This window comes from Cotesia glomerata, linkage group LG4, assembly GCF_020080835.1.
Source record: "Cotesia glomerata isolate CgM1 linkage group LG4, MPM_Cglom_v2.3, whole genome shotgun sequence".
NCBI lineage: Eukaryota > Metazoa > Arthropoda > Insecta > Hymenoptera > Braconidae > Cotesia > Cotesia glomerata.
This window is the reverse complement of record NC_058161.1, coordinates 5074355-5096034: the sequence shown is the minus strand read 5'-3', so window position 1 is coordinate 5096034 and position 21680 is coordinate 5074355. Positions and strand designations below refer to the sequence as shown.

The following is a 21680-nucleotide window of genomic DNA, read 5'->3' as shown; positions in this document are numbered from 1 at the left end:
AAACGTCGGCTAACTTTAGTATTATAACAAATCGATCAATAACTTTTTAAGTTACAATACGAGCAGTTTTTAAAAATACAGTTTCGAGATAATCCCGTTTAAAGTTATAGTACGCACGACAATACTCCGGGCCCGCTCCATTATATTAGTTATAACTTCGTCAATATTTGAGATTTTATTTTTTCCTCTCGTCAGTACACGCTCAACATACTATATTTTCAGATTATCGAAAAAAAAAATTGATTTTTTGAAAATTTTACATGGACTTCATACTTAAAATAGTTTCCAGTATTTTACCTTAAATTAGTACTTTAATCCGTGATTTGAATATTGTAGTACGGTTGTGATATTTGAATATTCAAAAAGTAGAGAGTACTATCTAACAATACCGAAAAAAAATCTAAATTAACAAATTTAAAATTAAAGCCAGTAAGAACAAAATAATTTTTGAAGTTTCTTATTAATTTATTTTTTATAAAAAAACAATTATTTTTTAAATCAAATAAATAAAATGCTTATGTAATTTTTACTTGATATATTATATTTTGTATAAATATAAGTTTATTAATTTTGGTGTACAACGTATAAAACGGCAAAGTTGTTTGTAAACTATTTTTAAGGCATCACTTAATAATAATAATAAAAATATTTATTTTTTAATATTGAAAACGAAATTTTTGTAATTTTATTATTTAAAAATACCGAAATTTTTTATTTTACCAACTCTAAATCAGGCTAGTTTTATTTTAGGTAAAAACTTACCTTAGGATTTTCAATCGAATCCTGGATTGTTTACACGGGTTGTATTTCATCTATATATGTGGATGGATGGATGGATAAATATATATATTTACGTCTGGGGGATAGCGGCATTCGAATAGGCATCGACTTATATTAGGGTCACTTGGGTCCATCCGATGGAATTTATGTTGTCTGGACCAATCAGTTTTAACTAGAACGCAAAGAGATTACCTATGCAGGTGTAAGGATGTTTCAAGTGTTATATACATTTATAAATGTATATATATTAAAGGTGAGATGAAAAGAAAAGATAAAAATATATAAAATTATGATAGACTTTAATTTTATAACTGTATGAAGTACTTACATATTTAATTATAGCTTTTTTCTAAATATTTTTTCACCACATTTAAATATTTAAGTCCTTCGTGATTTACTAATTAAACACTTTTTATCCTAGGTCTAATTAGCTTCATAATTATTTTTTACAGTTAGTTTTTCAATTTATTAATTGATGGATTCAATTTTAACTTTGATAACTTTATAATTAATTATTTTTTATTGCAGATATAAATGTAATTTTTTTTATAAATTATTAACTAAAAATTTTTTACTGTAACTTTTTTTAGTTAGTATTAATTTTAATAATTTACATTCATATCAGATTTAAATGTTTAATTTTTTTTTATTAGTTACTAAATTTAATTGTAATTATAATTTTTTATTGAAATTTAATATGGAAATTTTTTAATTATTTTAGTAACGCATTATAATTTTATAAAAACTTACCTGTCAGATAGTGTTATATTAATAGAGGTTTACTGAATTGATATATGACGTATTTCTTCTTTTTTTTTTTTAGAAGTATATGAGTAAGCCTTTGTATTTACATCAGATCCATAGATCAATCTGATCAATAGAAAATAAATTTTTTATACCCTATTTTCTTCATTTTGATTTACAGGCATATATTTTCCTTTAATGAAATATTATTTAATTTTTTTTTTATTTGTATTATGAAGAATTTAATAATATTAAATATAGTAATTATTTCATTATTTCGGTATGTATTATCATAGCTATAATAGTACATACCAATTGCATTGGAATGAAGAGAAAAAATCTTGAGAAGTTTTAAATTTTATTGATGCTCATGAAAATACCGAAAATTCCAAGATTTTTAAAGCATAATAAAAAATTTTCGTGTCATTGACCGTTAGATAATTTTGAAGGTCGGCTGAGTTTCCAGTAGCTGAAAATATAAACAATGAAAAGTGTTGTACAGGAGTAAAAACATCAGTACAATGTCAAGTTTTTTCTGCATTGTCATTCTGGGAAAAAATATCCCCGACAGAATATTTTTTTAAGACAATTTAAAAAAATATTATCGCTGTGGCTATAGAGTCAGCTTCGGAAAACGGAAAATATTCATGAGTTATTCTTAGGCTTCATTAAAAATTAAACGTGCCGTTGACCCTTAGATTACTATTTTGAATTTTGAAGATAATTTTAAATCATTAAAAATGTTACTGTTAAAAATTAAAAAATTTCTGTTTTTTAAAAAATTAGAAATAATATTGATATTTTTATTGAATATATTTTTAAATAATTAAATTATTGATTTTTTTAAATTATGGTTGACATCGCAAATATACTTCAGTAAGTTTAGATAATTTTTTTTTATTAAAATTTTTTTATAATTCATTAATAATCTTCTGTTGAGAAATTCATCTTTCTTTTTATTTAAATATCTTAATTCATTTATTATTTTTTGTAACGGATTAATCAGAATGAAGAAAAGCTACATCGAAAATATAACATTAATCTTCTTAATCGAGTTATGTATATTATTCCCATAGTTATTTTTATCAAAGTAAATTTTGTATAAAACAATAATTCATATGAATAAATTTTACTTTGTAATCAAATTTACATATCTAAAATCTCTTTATAAAAAAGTAAAGGGTTACGTATCATCAGAAGAAAAAGTGACAAAATATGGTATTTTATAAATTATTTTAGACTAGCAATCTGCAGTCACTATGTGACTGCCATGACTTGCGAGCTAAAAATAAATTAAATTTTGCTTTATTAAATAATGACTTTTGTTAATTTGCACTGTATTTTCTTAACTATTGATATTTTTAAAGATATAAGCTTATCCTGATGTTACACTCATCAAGAGCTTTCATTTGAGTACCCACATCAATTTTTGATATATTTTTCATATATACATATATATAATATATATAAATATATGAAAAATTGATGTGGGTACTCAAATGAAAGGTCTTGATGAGCGTAATGTCGGGATGAGCTTATATCTTTAAAAATGTCAATATTTTTCAAGATACAAGGTCATTTCTTAATTATGTATCTAGAGATAGAGCATTATTGAATGCAGCCTAAATACTTATCATAATAAATTAACTATTGATGAGAATGATGTAAAACCTTGAAAAGGCACAAATTCAAGTTAAGACCTTTGCAATAACACTAAATTTCTCTAAAAAAAAAAAACAATTTTATCATGACTATCCTGGACACAAAATTTTCCTTATTCTCTTAATAATATAGATTATAATATAAAAAAATTCCTCTTATTACCTGAAGTAAAATCGTATTTTGATTTAAAATCAATAACAATAATAAAGGTTGACATACTAATCCAGAACAGTAGATATTAAAATTCCTCAGGACCCCAAAAGTTTCGAATATCCCAATTAGTTTCAACAAAAAAAAAATTTCGTAAAGGTTCCCTACGAAGTCGAAAGAACAGTTAGCATCATAGAAAGATTTTTTTTTTTTAAACTTATGTTCATTTTTATTTATTTCTGGTCTACTTCTTCCACTTAACTTGAGGATCCCAAGGATCTGAAAATGAAAAACAATATAAATTTTTAATATTGTTTTTTAACAGAAATCTAAATCTTAAATGACTTAAATGTTAAATATCTACCTGAGATCGGTACTGTAACAATGACAATACCATCCGGTGGCAACATTACCAGGAATACCATGAAGTACCGTTAAAAGAGATTAAATTCAAATAGAAATAAATAAAGATATTGCAGCGGAATCAATTAAAAATAGAGTTGACTCATTAAACTGCATCATCAACTGCAAACTGTATTTTATTTTTAATTTCTTGTTGGCACAGTTTTTAAATCGATACTTTGGAAGAATGTAAATAAAATAAAGAAGACAATAAAAATTCATCTGCAAGTAAAAAACACTTAAAAATAATAATAAGTAATTATTTAATAATAAAGCATTTAAATTGTTTTAACTATTTATCACTTGGAAGAAATTTGGGCTGGAAAAAAAATCTTTTACGTCTTAAATTTTAATTATAATCACAATAATAACAGTTTTCTCTTGACATTGAGTAATACCCGATTATCAAAAAGCCTTTGTCTGTTATTTTATATTATATTATATACATACATACATACATACATACATATATGAATTAAATAACAACTAAAGTAACATGTACGTAGAGTTAAACTGTAGTCCTATAATATTCTTCTGACATGCCGTAGTTCTTTTAAATATAAATAAACCGTTAAGTTTTGAGAGTTGTGAAAGACAAATTAAAGTTGAGGACACGAATCATCTAATGACTCGTAATCATAGTCGAATAATCTTTCATATTATTTTTTATTACTTTTCATTCAACTCAACTCAACTTAAATTTAACTTAGCTTAACTCATGTACTCGCACGTTAACCCACCGATCTTTCTTCTTATCTTTTTTTTCTTCATAGAATGAAAAAAATGTTTCTATAGACTTGTATATATGGATATGTATGTAATAATATCAAGTCTGAGGACATTGTACGATTCAGTGTACCGAAAATACCGTACGTTTCCGTCTTGAAGAGGTCATTAGCGATTTACCGATTTATATCAAGTCAGGACAACGTATATATTCAGTCCATAGGAGCCGTCGGATAAATAGATTACCATAATCATAATGGACTCTAAATCTGTAATGAAATTGAATTAGTATGATAGAGATAAGTGATTTAGTTATGTCAAATTGAATTATTTAAAATTATATGAAATTTCTATTATGATTTTGTTTAAGATTTATGACACTAGAATTAACAGACATCTGAAAGATTTTAAGATTTTTATAATAATTAAATTATCATGAAAAAATTAGGAAAATTAATTCAATAGATATTTGATCATTATTATAATTTTTTTAATAAATAAATTACGGTAAAAAAATTGACGTAGAAATTGAAAAAAAATTACAGATGCAATTTTATATAAATAATTTTTCGGAACTAATAAAATTTAATTATGGTCAAGTGGCTGGTAATTTTTATGTCATCTATATTATTAAGAGAATAAGCAAAATTTTGTGGCTAGTGTATTTATATGATAAAATAGGTTTTTATGATTAAATTTGGTATCGTTGGAAAAGTCTAGATCTGGAATTATGCCTTTTCATGGTTTCATTTTCACCAATAGTTAATTTATGATGATAAGTATTTAGGCTGCATTCGAAAATACTCTATCTCTAGATAGATAATTAAGAAATGATCTTGTATCATGTGAACTATTGACATTTTTAAAAATATAAGCTCATCCCGATGTTACATTCATCAAGACCTTTCATTTGAGTACCCACATCAATTTTTTATATATATATATATGTATATATATATATATATATGAAAAATATATCAAAATGCATGTGGGTACTCAAATGAAAGCTCTTGATGAGTGTAACATCGGGATGAGTTATATCTTTAAAAACGTCAATATTTAAGAAAGTACAGTGCAATTTAACATAATTGAGAAATGACCTTGTATCTTGTGAACTGATGACATTTTTAAAGATATAAGCTCATCCCGATGTTACACTCATCAAGACGTTTCATTTGAGTACCCACATCAATTTTTCATATATTTTATATATTTATATATATGTATATATGAAAAATATATCAAAATGCATGTGGGTACTCAAATGAAAGGTCTTGATGAATATAACATCGGGATGAACTTATATCTTTAAAAACGTCAATATTTAAGAAAGTACAATGCAATTTAACATAGTTAAGAAATGAACTTGTATCTTGTGAGCTATTGACATTTTTTAAGATATAAGCTCATCCCGATGTTACACTCATCAAGACCTTTCATTTGAGTACCCACATCAATTTTTCATATATTTTATATATTTATATATATGTTTATATGAAAAATATATCAAAATGCATGTACTCGAATGAAAGCTCTTAATGAGTGTAACATCGGGATGAGCTTATATCTTTAAGAACGTCAATAGTTAAAAAAGTACAGTGCAATTTAACAAAAGTTATTATTTAATAAAGCAAAATTTTATTTATTTATAGTTCACAAGTCACGGCAGTCACATAGTGACTGCAAGATTGCTAGTAAAATATTAAATAAAAAGCTTCTACATCTAGAAATTTATAAAAATTATTTTTTTTTATCATGACTGATTTATTATAGAAATTTCAAAAATTTTTAGATGTCTTCTTATTTCTGTACCATTTCAATTTTTCACTTAAAATTTATTATTAATAGATTTGTAATCACAAAAAATATATAACCGATTTTTTTTAGCTTCAGAAATATGCAAATTAATTAATAATCTCTACCTACCTAATATAAATAAAATGATTTTTTTATTAAAAATGAACGGCGTTAAATATCAATAGAGATTAATACGTAAAGTGAAATCGAAATCTAAATTATTTTTGACACCTCCATTTACTACTACATATATCTAATCGTATCAGACATTAATAAGTTGCGTAACTTCATTTATAACCCATTATCCTTATAAAAAGTCAATGTCTAACTGTGATAATGCGCATACACTGGTATATGATTGAAAACATTTTTAAATAGGTCAAAAATAATTTAAATCGCTTATAATATAACTATCAATAAATAATAATCCCATAGATTTACTAGCAATGCTTATAAACCCGATATTATTTCGTCAGGTATATAAACTCATATTAACATTTATATTTTCATTTATACTTACACTTACAAATAAGTATCTTAAGTTAGATAAACACGCATGGATGTGGCTGGATGACCTGTTAGCCTGAATTTCATATCATTCTGGGATCATTTGCATGATATAATTCCCCAGAGGCATCTCAGCATCCTCGGCACTTAAAAACCCAATGTCATTTGCATTAAAACCTAATGATGACCATTTTTATTTCATTCTTCCTTTTATTTTATCTTTGCGGTAATGAAAATTATCCTCCTTCCTTCTCTGCGTTTTTTCTTTTATCCACCCAAAACTGTCAACCAAACCTGTAAGTTAAAGTTAATAAATGCATGTACTTGTAAACAAATATCGAAATAATTACAATTTAAAAAAAATTTCTTATAAACTAGAAAGTTTATTGTAATAGTTTTTTTTTATTTGTTTTTAATATTAAAAATCAAAGTAAAACACATAATCTTTGAAGAAAAATTACTAATGGTATCATGAGTCTATATATGTCATATTCATGAGTGGTACATTTATGTAAATTATTTTTTTAATATTCATGCTACAAAATTTAATAAATAATTCAGGTTATAAATTTTGTTCTCATTCTGGAAGAGAATTTATTTAAACTTACCATACTGCCTCTAGCGGTTTTTTTTAAGTGACTACCAAAAACGCTACGTCATTTTCAAAACATAATCAAACAATGAAGATATATTGAATTGTTAATTAAGGAGATCCTAGTGAAGTTTTTATCATCATAACAATTAAAAAAGTTATAAAAATATAAAAAATTTTTATTAATTATAGAGAAAAAAAAATGAAACTGAAGTTAGCAGACATTTAAAAATTTTTAATTTTTTCAATCGATTAAAATGATAAGTAGAAGAATATTTTTAAAAGATTGCACTTAAAATTTTTCAAATTTTCTACATGTCAATTTTTTTTTCTTTTTTATAATTTTTTTTTAACAAAACATTTTCAAATGTTGGCTAATTTTATTTGCATGTCATTTTATGACATTAAAGTTAGCAGTCACTAGATAATTTTTTTTAACAAATAATTTTTTTCTAAAAAATTATTTTTAAAAAATTGCATTTTTAATTATTTTAACTTTCTACATGTCAATTTTTTTGCCATTATTTATTTGTTACAAAAATTCTAAAAATTATCAAATATCTGCTAAATTAATTTTAATTGTCATTTTTTGGACTTTTACAACAAATAAATTACTACTAAGAAAAAATTTTTTAAAAAATTAAAACAATAATTTTTTGACACATTGACAAGTAAAATTTTTCAGAAAATTTTTTTTATAATTCAGGTAAAGGACCCAGTTATTGACACTGGCCTAGTTGTTCGACACTTGCAATTTTATTCTAATTAAAAAAATAAAATGTTCTCAAAAAATGAATTATCTTAAAATTTATAATCAAAAAAAATATATTTATTAATTTATTAGAGTTGATTTTTTTTTTTTTTAATTAAAATAAAATTGCAAATGTCAATAATCAGGCCAGTATCAATAACTGGGTCTTTTACCTTACTTTATTAAAAAAAAATCCTAGAAATCATTAAATGTTAACTAACTTCAATATCGTGAAAAAAAAACCAAATTGTTTCTCAATTACTTTCGTTGAATTTAATTTTTAAAAGTGCCAGAAAATTAACTATTTAAAAAATTATGGCAAATTCTTAAATTATTTATAATACTAAAGTTAGCCGAAGTTTTTGATTTTTTTTTTTATTTAATAAATTGGAAAAAAAAATTTTTTTTAAATTGCACTTGAAGTTTTTTACAAATGAAATTTTTTTTTATTTGTTTGTAATACTTTTTTCAATAAAAAATTTTTAGATGTCAGCTAACTTAATTTTCATAAAAATTTTCCTTAATTTAATTTTCATAATTATTTATAGATAATAAATTTGTAAACAAATCACCTAAAAAATTATAATGACTGTAATATCTTGCATTACTATTTATCGCTTAGAATTTTTAGCAACAACTTTCCAGTTTTCATTAAAACAATTTTCAAAATAAAATTTAAGCACCAGCTGGTTTGTCCAGAAGTAACTGGAAATTTCGTCGAAGCATCTGTAAAAGAAAATTTGGAGATAAATATCTAACTTTAATTACAGAAATAATAATAATGACGATAATTATTTGCCGGAACGAAATAATGTATACGAGGAGATTCCCTTTTTTTGAGGTCCTTAATCGCACAACGGTTGGTCGGATTTCCCGTAGCGATCAACTGGCTCAACAGAGCGATCTGGTGATCCAGCGAATGTCGGTCTCCTCACGAAAGAGAAACTCGTGCCAATTAAAAACGTCACCATGCGTCAACATCTCGCTGTTGAATGTACACGGAGCCAGAAACCAAACCCAGTAGCCGGTGAACGAACACATCACGGCGGAGCCTTAAACTGTCTGCATTTTATTTACTGCACGCATTACATATTGTAAGCTCTCATTACTTATTCGTATAACAATCCATTTTTTTCAGCGTTTATGTATAGCTTAACGATCTCTTATTATCGGAGTTTTATTTTTAAAAAATGCGTTTTTTATATAAAAAAAAAAAAAAAAAAAAAAAAAATGTTATCATTGAAATACAAGTAGGCGTTCTCCGAATCCAGTAATTATACATTTACTTTGAGGAATAAATAATAATACTTATAGTTTATAAGTACAAGAGACCAGTACGTGGTTGTAATGCCGCCGCGAAAAAGTTAATCATGCGCGAGTATTGCTCCGCCTGAGTGATCATTATTTTTACGCTTTTATAATTCAACTTGAGTAAAGTCTAACATAATAATATTATCTCTATTAATTTATATGTATACATGTGTTGATATTTATTATATATACCGACATATAAATATGATGCGTTATATACAACTAAATATATGTGCACATTTTTATACATTTAAATATTATATATAACTAGCTGCTTATACTAATTCGTCATGGTGATTTCGTAATTGATTAGCATACTTGCACCAGGACCAGCACCGGTGTATATGCGCTTCGATAGCCATATACCATTTTATAAACTTATAAATTACCAAGTTATTATGTGTATAAAGTAATTGCAAGGTGATTCACCTGCGAGAACTTTTTTTATCAACGATGGTAACAAAAAAAAACCCCTTTTTTTGCGGCAAGTCTACGGAAAAAGTAGAGGTTGAAGATGATAAAGCTGATAATCAGTCTCTTTTCTTCTGTAATATGTTTAGAAGTAAATTATTATGAGGAAATAATATCAGTGATTATCGATTAAGAAATATTACTTACTGTTTAGTATTAAATTTTTTTAATTGAAATTTTATTGGAGAATAATATCAGGCATAATAATATCTGTAAGAAGAAATAAATTGTTTTAAAAAGAAAAAATAATTTTTAAAATAGCATAAAGTAATTGCATTTTACTGAATAACTATTTTATCATAATTTAATTACATAATTTCAATATTTAACCCAAATAATTTATCTGAAGAAAGAGCTCTTTCTTTAAATTGCATAATTTCAAGATTTCACCCGCATAATTTAATTGAAAAATAAAAATGAGTACATAATTATTGAAAAATAAATTTTTCTTTTAAAATTAAATCCCTGTAACACTTGATAAAATAATTATCAAGAGTTTGAAATTTATAAAATCTACAAAAAAGAGAAATCAGGATATTTTAATAATTTCTATTTTGCTTAAGGAGATCCACGCGAAGTCAAATTTTTAAAACTTCCCGAAAATTTGTAAATTCAATCTCCGTAGCCTAATAATTAATAAAACAATTAAAAAACAGTAGGTTTTCGGGATATTTAATTAAATAATTAGGTTTGAAAATTGTAATTTTTACATGTAGGTAAGTGGAGATTCCACCAGCCGTGTATTTGGTTAAGAATTTAATGCAATTAACGATTTTAAAAAAATTTTATTTTCATTGAATTTGATTGAAAAAATAACAAGCTTTCGATTAAAACAATAAAAAAGTAGCTTTCCGAACGTATTACGGAAATATTTTATATTTTTATGAAAAAATTACAAGGAACTTCCGTTCTTTAAAGTCTTGTATTTGACTTGGCAACACCGCTTGCGCATTTACTCGGCGCATAAGTAACCGCGGTTTTTTAAATGCTAAAAGATCTTAGCAATTTTAGTTAGACAGTAAACATAAATAAATTTTAAAGTTAGGGAACTCTTGCGGTGTTGCCAAGTGTATACCGGTAATTCAGAGTGCTATATTTTTTATTAGTAAATTAAATGTTAATAATTATTTAATGAGTAAATTTTTCGTAAATTTTTTCAAAAATGCTATTAATAAATTTAAAAATTAATTTTAAGATGCATAACAAAAGTATTTCTACGTATTATTTTTTTATAGACATTTTTTACACTAAAAGAGTACTTGGATCTCCTTAATATAATTGAAATTCTATTTAAAAATAAAAAGCGCAATTATAATATAAAATAATATAAAAGTAAAGCTTGTTACACCCACAGTTCAGCGACCTTTTTTTAAAGTAAAAAATTCATGTCACGTGTATGGGGTTTAGTTTTTTTTAGTTAAGACACGGCTACCCGTTGCATTCACGAAACGCATGACACTAAGTTATAAGTAAGCACAGATATTTATGTGTGTATGTGTAATGTATAATACAAAGCATAAAGCCGTAGTAAAACTTGGCTCATGATTCAATCTAGACGGCCTTCAAAGGATCGAGGGATATTTTACACTGCTTTTGCATACTTCTTGTGGCCAGAAAATGTTCTTGTAATGTGTTTTATAAATATACGTGTGCGGTATCTGTATGTATTATGGTTTATAGTTAACCGTGTAGTAATATATCGAAACTTATATTAGCGAATGCGAAAGTATTTGCTTATATATATATATATTTTCAACCGTTACTTGATAATCGTAAATATAATAACCCGCAATTATATGCAACCCGTAATTGCTCATCAGCAGTAATTCTTTATAGCATTTTTTTTCACCTGAGAAATTGAAGAAAATAGTTTATTTGGAAAACAGAATCCTGATGAGCTAAAAAATATGTATATATGGTATACAGACAACTTTTTTGTTACATAAAATCAGTTATGCAATGTTTAGAAACTTTTTAAATTAATTTTATCTAATATAAATTTAAAAATTATTTAAATGCACTTCTGTATTTTCTATTCTGACCTACTAAATTTAAAAAAAATTTTTAATATTTTTGCGGCTGCTATTCTTTAATGTCACTTTATTAATTGCTACATCGGATAATTAATTATTATTATTACTTAAATTACTACTGTGTACAATAATTTTCTTTTGAAGAAATATATTTATTCAATGTAATCGAAACTACATGCGGTATTCAAATGTCAAAAGTTATGAGATAAACATACATAAACTTTTTTTTTTTTTTTTTTTTTTTTTTTTTTTTTAATAAATTATATATTTTTTCTATACTAATAGCCTCATAATTTATATTTAAACTATGTAGTTGAATATTTATGCTCAGATTTATATAATTTATTTTAAAGAATAATTGTCTCAAGTATTAATTTTTAAAAAAGTTGAAAATTTTTGAATTAAGATTTTCTACTAAATCAACTATATTAATTTTATTTTATTCATTTTTAAGTTTTAATTTAATTATAAATGAATTTCAAGAGTAATATTTCTTCAGAATTAGTGATTAATGCATTGTAGAATTTTGGAACAGTTTTTGCGCATGCGTAGATAAACTATTTTAGATTTTTTTGTAAAAAAATAAAAATAAAATATATAAGGTAAAAGACCCAGTTATTGACACTTGCAAAAAAAACAAATCAACTCTAGGGGCATTCCATAGTGACTGGTGGAACATTTGACTCTAGAATCACATCAATTATAAAATATAATTATGTGACTGAAACTTATACTATAGCAAAATTTATCTTATAATATAGAAGAATAACTAAGTAACAACATCCCTTTGTCAAAAACCTCGATTACTTTTTAAGTTTCTCGTAATTATCATTTGACTGAGTGTGACTAGTGGGACATCGAAAAATCCTTCTCTCTTACCAAAGGTATACTTAAAGTCGAATTTCAGTTCGACCACTAAACTTTTAAAAAATACTTTCCTCACAATACAAAATTTATCCTACAAACATTCAATATTATGAAGAATTAGACTGATTACCTACGTAGAAACAATTAATAAAATTTTTTTTATTGTGACTGGTGAGACAGGCATTTGTGACTGGTGGGATAAGTTCAAAATGTGTACATGAAGTTGTTTATTAAAAAGACTTTTATATTATTTCAACCTTAGAAACATTATTATTTATATATTTAACTATAAATTATTTAGGATAATTAAAAAACACTAATTAAAAAACACAAATAAAGGATTTAGCATGCTGACAACACGATCTTGATAAACTTAGGTGTTAATTAATAACGAACATAAAAAAATTTGTTCTTAAAACTATAATAATAAATATGTTAGTTAATAACAAACATAAAATGAATTTTTTCTTAAAACTATTAAAACAACATTTGACCCGGATATAAGTTAGGACGGCTGAAAAATTACTAGAAGAGAAAAATCGATTTCCTTATTGATTAAAAAAAAATTTCTTTACAAATTAGTAAAATATAAACTTTTAATAATAACCCGAGTCGAAATTCGAGTTCCGTTTTAACCGTAATTTTTTCCCATCTCAATTTTACGGTCAAAACAGACTTGGCGCTGTATTGATAGCTCATTTAAACTGAGCCTGGTTTCACCGTAACTAGTGGAGTTTTGTCCCATTCTACCACGATTACGGTCAAACCAGGCTTGAAATAATGATAATAATAATAATAATAAATAATAATAAATTAAATTTTAAAATTCTTAGGGGTCCGGGTTCAAATCCAATTGAAATCACATTTATTTATTTTTTTTTTGTTTTAATCACTGCAATAATAATTATTATTATAATTAATAATTATTATTGTTATAAGAAATAAGTAATAGTAATTAATAATAATTGTCATTAACATAAAAATTTGTAATTAACAATTATTACAATTACTACTATCAAGATTGTTTATGAGCACAAAAAAATATATAAAATTAATTTTGTAATAAAAAAAACAAAAATGGATGATTTCCCAAATTTGAGTCTTTTTTTTACGAACAGGGGTTATTTATTGTCCAGTTTATACATATTAAGGAGTAAGGAAATAGGAGGAAAGGATTACTTATGGTAACTTAACCTAATACGCTTCGTAAATAAAGAAATAATTAAAAGTCGCTTTGCCCTAACCGAGAACCGAACTTGGAACCTATCGCTCGTCAAGACTTACGCGCTACCCGCATCGCTACACTGCCGATTGGTAAAAGGCGAATCTCAGTAGTCTCATAAACTTTTAAATGACGCGTCTTGAAATGACTAAGTTCTGAGTGGAATCTGAAAAGAACTTTACGGAGAAATTAAATGAATAGTAATAATTATATTTATAGACATTCAAAATTGAAATTTAGTTACCCATTCTCAATTATTAATCTTATACTTCTATTTTCAATTGTAAGATTCGGTAATTGCTTATTTTCATGGGGTGTGAAATCAACATGATTAGATTATTTTCTACTTAATAGATATTTTTTTTTTTTTTTTTAGAATAAATCTAAAATAGAAAAATTTTTCAAAATTTTTTTCAAAAATGTTAATTTTGGGATAAGAAAAATTATGAAACGTTTCAATTTTTTAACTAAAAACAAATTATGAAAAATTTCAAATTTTGGATTAAAAAAAAGTTTTAGCAAAATATCAAAAAATCGATAATTAAAAAAATTTTTTTTTTCTACTTGTAAAATATTTTTTTTATCAGAGTAAATCTAAAATAGAAAAATTTTTTTTAATTTTTTGAAAAATTTCAATTTTAGAGTAAAAAAAAAATATGAAAAACGTCAGTTGTTGGATTAAAAAAAAAACTATGAAAAAATATCAAAAAATTAATTACTTTTAAAAAATGTGAAATTAAACAATTACCTGCGATTCTTATATATTTTAAAACTTTTTTCAGTGAAAATATGTGAACTAAGCTGAATTTAGAAAAGAATAATATTTTTTTTCCAAAATTCAAATTTTTGAAAGAAAAACCCTTCTCTGAGATTATTATTGTTGTTATTATTATTATTATTAAATTTTTAATTTTTAAATGTCAACTTTTCATGTTTTTTATTAATTTAAATTTTCGCGCCTAAGAACTACAAGATGGCAAGAGAAATAATAATAATCAACAAGATGACAAATATAGAAATAATATTTATAATGATAATATTATACTCCTGGAAATTTTTACGGTAAAAACAAACCTGCGTACGCCTGTTTTAACCATACTTATTCTCCGATACCGTCTTGTACGGTCAAAATAGACTCGATTTTTAGCGGCATATTAGACTTCAAAGAGTTGGGACATTTTTACGGTCAAAACGGGACTCGAATTTTTACTCGGGAAATTAGGACTAAATTAGAATAAATTAGAGAAATTTTTTAATTTTACTCACTTTCTTAATAAATTAATAAATATATTTTTTGATTTATGAATTTTAAGATAATTGATTTTTTGAGATTTTATTTTTTTAATTAGAATAAAATTACAAGTGTCAACTAACTAAGCCAATGTCAATAACTGGGTCGTTTACCTTATTATAAAATAATTAATTTAAATATTTAAAATTGAAGAAATTTTCATGAGAAAATGATTGAACTAAATAAAAAGTAAAATTCGTTTCTTTCCAGATTAAAAAGAAAAAGTTAACCACACATTTATTTTTATAAGAGAAAATAATCTAACAAAAATAATATTGAATGACTGCAATAACAATTTGAGATAGTGAATGAAATAGTTAATTTGTATAATAAACATTATTGAAGAAAGATAGGGTTGAAAAAAGGAGTTAATAAAAATTGTAACGGTACAATGTCCAGAATCTTGGAGCAAAGTAGCTCGAACGCAAGAGAACCAGAGAACCCGCAAGTCCCGTGAGCTGAAGATAAGAAAAAAGAATATACAGTGTATAGGTACATACAAAAATCTTCATATATGTACATATATTTGCAAGAAAAGTGGGGAAAAGATGTACTCACCGTGGACACTGATGATGCACTTAGATAGCAATAAATAAATGGACCTTGGAGTACAGGGTGTAGTGCGCGCGTGTGCAATCAATTATAGTCAGAACGTCAGCAGGCCAAGAAAGAGATAGAAGTTAATAAAAAAAGGCAAGACTAAAGACCACGAAGATACCAACACGTTTCGCGGAGCAGGTACAAGGGAGTTGTGCATGGTCCTTTCTGCGCTCTTCATACTTTACTTGGGTGTATATGTATACAATTTGATATATGTATCTATATAGAGGCTTTGGCTTTGGCTTTGGCTTCCCAGCAACCAACAACCAACAACCAACAAGAGGAGCGGCACTCGGATCAGCGGATCCAAAAGTAGGTCTCGGGAACGACGGGAAAAAAAATACCACACCCGTACTATACGCGCAAAGGTGAGTTTGGCTCTCAGGTAGTATAGGCTTACACGTGCTCGACACCCTCCAGCATCAACCACTCTCTTGTCCTCCCGAGACTTATTAATTCTCTTTTTATTAATCACTTTTTACGAGACAATAACTTTGACTGAACCCAGCAGGCTCCGGGACCGAGTTTCTGACAGCGATCAAATAAGTTTATTACCTGTTGCTCTTTATAATTGGGTATACCAGACTTCTTAGTGATCCAACCTGCATCTTGTATATCTTCACAGATAAATTTTCATCTATTTTTGCCATTGCATATTTCAATGACTGAAGAAATCGTAGATTTGGAAATTTTCAGATACAAGAGAATAAATAAAAATTTTCTCTTCACGTCAAACTGTCAATTTATGTTAAATGAAAAATTTCCACACCATACTCTTTACATGGAAAGAAAAAGATTACACTTAATAATATTTTCGATTATACTCAGTCACATTTGTAGAAAAAAGAAATTTCAGATAGGAGCTAGTATAATCCAGATTATACTGAGTGATATCTGGATTATACTCATTGTAATCTCTTATTTCCTCCAGTAAAATCTCAGATTATAACCCATAAGATTCCACGGGATATAATTCAAGATTGTATCCTGTACGGTGAGAAAAAAAAAATTTTTTGGTCAGAAAAAAATTTCTTGACTTAAGAATCGTTTAAAATAAATTTTGGTTTTTTGACAAAAGAATATCAATATCTATCATGATAATAAAATATTGGCATTAATTTTGATAGATTAACAAACGAATAGGTTCACTTGAATTAAACAAAAAATAATTCGATTAATTCGATCAATTCTTGAGACAAGAAAATATATTCTTGAAAATTATCAAGAACATATATTCTTGTGATAAGAAAATTTTCTCAAGAGTAATACTTTTTTTTCTCAGTGTAGAATTTGGATTATACTCTGTGGAATGTTGGATTATATCCAGTGATATCTGCACCATTTTTTTTTTAATGCCTGCGCATTGTGTTGTTTACAATTTGTGAATTATAGTCAATTATCAGTATATTGAACATTAAAAAAATATAATTGGTGCATTAATTAGTGTGTAAACATTTTCTCGACTCAAGAAAATCATTTTCTTCAAAACGGTATTTTTGGTTCAAGATTTTGGCTCGAGTCAAGTTGATTTTTTTATCAGTGTATGTTTTATAGCCGTTATAATTATTAAAATTACAAGGTATGTAAAAATAGTGTACAAGACGTATGTTTTTTTATGTTTAAACTTTTGACAATAAGATCTAACCTGTTCATAGTCATATGATAATGCTAAGTGCACAGGCGCTATACACACAAAAAATAAATTTCTTGCGCCAAGAAAATTTTAAGGAGAACAAAAGTTATTTTGGAGCAAGAAGAAATTTTCTTGGCTCAAGGAACTTTGACTTGATTCAAGAAATTTTCAACTTTCCTTAATATTTTCTTAAGCCAAGACAATTTACACTCCAGTCAAGAATTTTTTTTTCAGTGTAGAAAAAAAATCTAGGAGATTTCACCGGGTATAATCCAAGATTCTACTGAGTATAATCCAAACTCTACAGAATACAATCTTGGATTATATCCAGTAGAATCTTACCCAGTAATCTCAGTAATCTGAGATTTTACTGAAGGAAATGGAAAATTACATTGAGTATAATCCAGATATTATTCAGTATACGCTGAGAAAAAAAAGAACTACTTTTGAGAAAATTTTCTTGTCACAAGAATATATATTCTTGATAATTTTCAAGAATATATTTTCTTGTCTCAAGAATTGATCGAATTATTTTTTGTTTAATTCAAGTGAACCTATTCGTTTGTTAATCTATCCAAATTAATGCCAATATTTTATTATCATAATAGATATTGATATTCTTTTGTCAAAAAATCAAAATTTATTTTAAATGATTCTTGAACCAAGAAATTTTTTTCTGTACAAAAAATTTTTTTTTCTCAGTGTAACCTGGATTATACTAGCGACTATCTGAAATTTTTTTTCACGACAGATGTCACTGAGTATAATCTGGAATGTAATCCAGTGTAATCTTGTTCTTTCCTATAGGAAACCTGCAAAATGAAAATTTTCTTATCTGAAAGTTATAAAAATTTAGTGAATGGTATAAACTGACCCATATACAGCAAACCGTTAAAAAAACAACAAAGCCGCATTAAAATTGGGATTGGAAGACGCTGAACCGTGACCAATGCTCAATGCACTAATATAATTTAAAATAAATGTTTGCTGTCTGGTGGTTAATGTACTAAAGAATGAAATGTTTAAACCTGTAGGTTATACTGAGCTTACATGTAGAGATATAAATATAACTATGAATGTTATCTCGCTAATAGCGATATAAAGGTATCTAAGCAAAATGACGATGCAAAGCTGTCTGACTGCATTCAATTTACAATAGGTTATCGGTACATCTGCTGAATGATCGAGGGAAACGATTGTCATTAAAGAAAAGATGCGGACAAGCCCAGAAAAATATATGTTATATTAAAGTAAGTGAATAAATAAAATAAATATTCAAGTACAGGTACAAGCATAATAATATAAATTAATACTTACAGAGTTAAACGTTGATTACAATTGGTCAAAGACGAGGCTTCACTTGCATAGTAAACATGGATCAGTCAATGGACTAATTCTCAGATACCGGGATGATATCCGGCGATCAATCTCCGATCCCATTGTCCGTTCATTTAAGAATCCATCAGCTCTTTATTCAGCTCTCCACCTGCAATTCAATCGTCCGTAAAGTGTCTAAGCGCCTTTACAGTTGTATATACATGTATATTTAATAGGATACAAGTATATAATGATGATGATAGTCTTATTCTCTGTAACAGTCAGTGAAACATTAATTAACTGATGCATATGTAAGAAATAACTATTTGAATGTTAAAAAGACTCATTCTCATTGTGAATAGCCAGTTAGATATATATTTATTATTTAAAATGGTTTTTGTTCTGGTAACCTAATGTTTATTTGCCGGATCGGATCGTTTGGTTTGTTAATAAAAAGGACTAAATTTCCCGGTTTGGCTTGCTTAGGCTCTAAGCATCCTTTCTTATTCCAGTCCTAGAGAATGGTAACCACACCTGAAAGTACCACTAGTACTATTACTACCATCAGACTATTTTATCTCGTTGTTATGTAGAGGCTTGAGAGTATGGGTACTAGTATGGGTACTGGCGAATAGAATGAAACTCAAACTGGAGGCTGAAGACTAATAACGATCTAGTGTATTCTAGTGTACCAAGTCCTGTTTCAGATACACTCTCAAAGCGCTTCTAATTGTGTCGAGCGATGGGGTCGTGATCGTCGTATAACGTGTTCTCAACGGCGTGACGATAGACTTAAATGGTAAACTGCTGGTCATAGATTACAACAATAGCAAAAACCCAGTCGACGATAGCGAGAAATCTCCTATAATACTACTTCTATTGTACAAAGGATAGTTATTTAGTTTTGCCTTTTTAGTACTTTTTATAAATCATTTTTTTTATCCGCTAACTGAAAATTTATTTCACAGGATAAAATTACACTGCTAAACTTGGTAGTATTCATTGAAAATTTTTAGTTTTATACATTTGACACCGCTGAAGGTTTTTTTCATGCATGAAATTGATCTTGTCACTGTTAGGGAAGTTCTATGTTAATAAGAATATGATTTAAGAAAATTTTTTGACTTAAATTGATTTTATACTCTCTATTTAAAAATATTCATTGAAAAAAAATTTACTATCATAAGATTTGAATTTTTTTCAATAATTTTAATTGATTAAAATTTTTGAGTATATATCTATAGATATATAATTTGCATAGAGCGAATTCTTTTAATTTTTTTATGACAGCTTTTTTGAAATTTAATGAATAATTAGCAATCTTGCAGTCACTATGTGACTGCCGTGACTTGTGAACTATGAATAAATGAAATTTTGCTTTATTAAATAATGACTTATGTTAAATTGCACTGTACTTTTTTAAATATTGACGTTTTTAAAGATATAAGCTCATCCCGATGTTACACTCAACAAGAGCTTTCATTTGAATACCCACATGCATTTTGATATATTTTTCATATATACATATATGTAATATATATAAATATATGAAAAATTGATGTGGGTACTCATATAAAAGGTCTCGATGAGTGTAATGTCGGGATGAGCTTATATCTTTAAAAATATCAATAGTTCACAAGATTCAAGGTCATTTCTTAGTTATGTTAAATTGCACTGTACTTTCTTAAATATTGCCGTTTTTAAAGATATAAGCTCATCCCGATGATACACTCATCAAGAGCTTTCATTTAAGTACCCACATGCTTTTTGATATATTTTTCATATATACATATATGTAGTATATATAAATATATGAAAAATTTATGTGGATACTCAAATGAAAGGTCTCGATGAGTGTAATGTCGGGATGAGCTTATATCTTTAAAAATATAAATAGTTCACGAGATACAAGGTCATTTCTTAATTATGTATCTAGAGATAGAGCATTTTCGAATACAGCCTAGATACTTATCATAATAAATTGACTATTTGTAAGAATGATATGCAACATTGAAAAGGTACAATTCCCGGTTAAGACTTTCCCAACGATACCAAATTAAACCATAAAAACCCATTTTATCATATAAATACACTGGCCATAAAATTTTGCTTATTCTCTCAATAATGATACTGAAATCAGCAGACATCTCACAATTTTTTAATATTTATTTAAAAATATTAATTAATACTAAGAAATTTTTTTTAAATTGCATTGAAAATTTTATTTTAATTTTAATAAGTGGAATTTATTTAAAAATTACTAGATCAGATGTCTGTAATTTTCAGCATCATCAAATAATAACCCAACGTTTTGATTAATAAAAAAAGTTCTCACAAAAATAATCAACAGAAATCGAGGGCATAATTATCGAAATTTCAAAAGAAAATACCAAAGTAATTATCTAATTAGCCGAGACTGATGGAAGCCCAATATCGATTTATTAAAAGATGAAGTTTCTGTTATTAAAGCCTCGCCTATCGTCATTAAAACTAACTATCCAGAGTACTATACAGTTATTATTTTTTATTTACCGTAGATATTAATCTAAAAGTTGGGTAGTGTAGATTCTCACTCACTAGCAGCTTTCTCGTGTTTCGAGTTTAAGTTGGGAGTTGGATTTACTAATACTCCAGTTATGCACATCCAAATGCAAGGTACTTGCTGTGTACAGTGTATGTGCTCAGTACAGATGATCTGGTAAAAGCTGGCTACGCATCTTTATGACCATCTCAGACGGGATATGTATTTAAAAGTATCCGCATCCACACCACACATTTATATACCTATAATATAAATATCTATATAAATAAATACATTTATGTA

At 26.4% G+C, this 21680-nt stretch overlaps 1 long non-coding RNA gene across 2 annotated transcripts; it reads right to left on the bottom strand.

The window, feature by feature from the left end:
- Nucleotides 1-732: 732 nt before the first annotated feature.
- On the bottom strand, nt 733-21633 carry LOC123264302. 2 transcript variants are annotated; one of them, XR_006509295.1, is made up of 11 exons: nt 21434-21633; nt 18857-19025; nt 10041-10103; nt 9852-9967; nt 8684-8837; nt 6788-7062; nt 3701-3960; nt 3349-3615; nt 1837-1993; nt 1531-1717; nt 733-972 (listed from the first exon to the last, which is right to left on the bottom strand). It is a non-coding gene; the product is annotated as an uncharacterized LOC123264302 (long non-coding RNA). The 2 variants fall into 2 exon arrangements; XR_006509296.1 differs by lacking the exons at nt 18857-19025; nt 21434-21633 and adding an exon at nt 15697-16488 and having other exon boundaries at nt 733-952.
- Nucleotides 21634-21680: the final 47 nt, after the last annotated feature.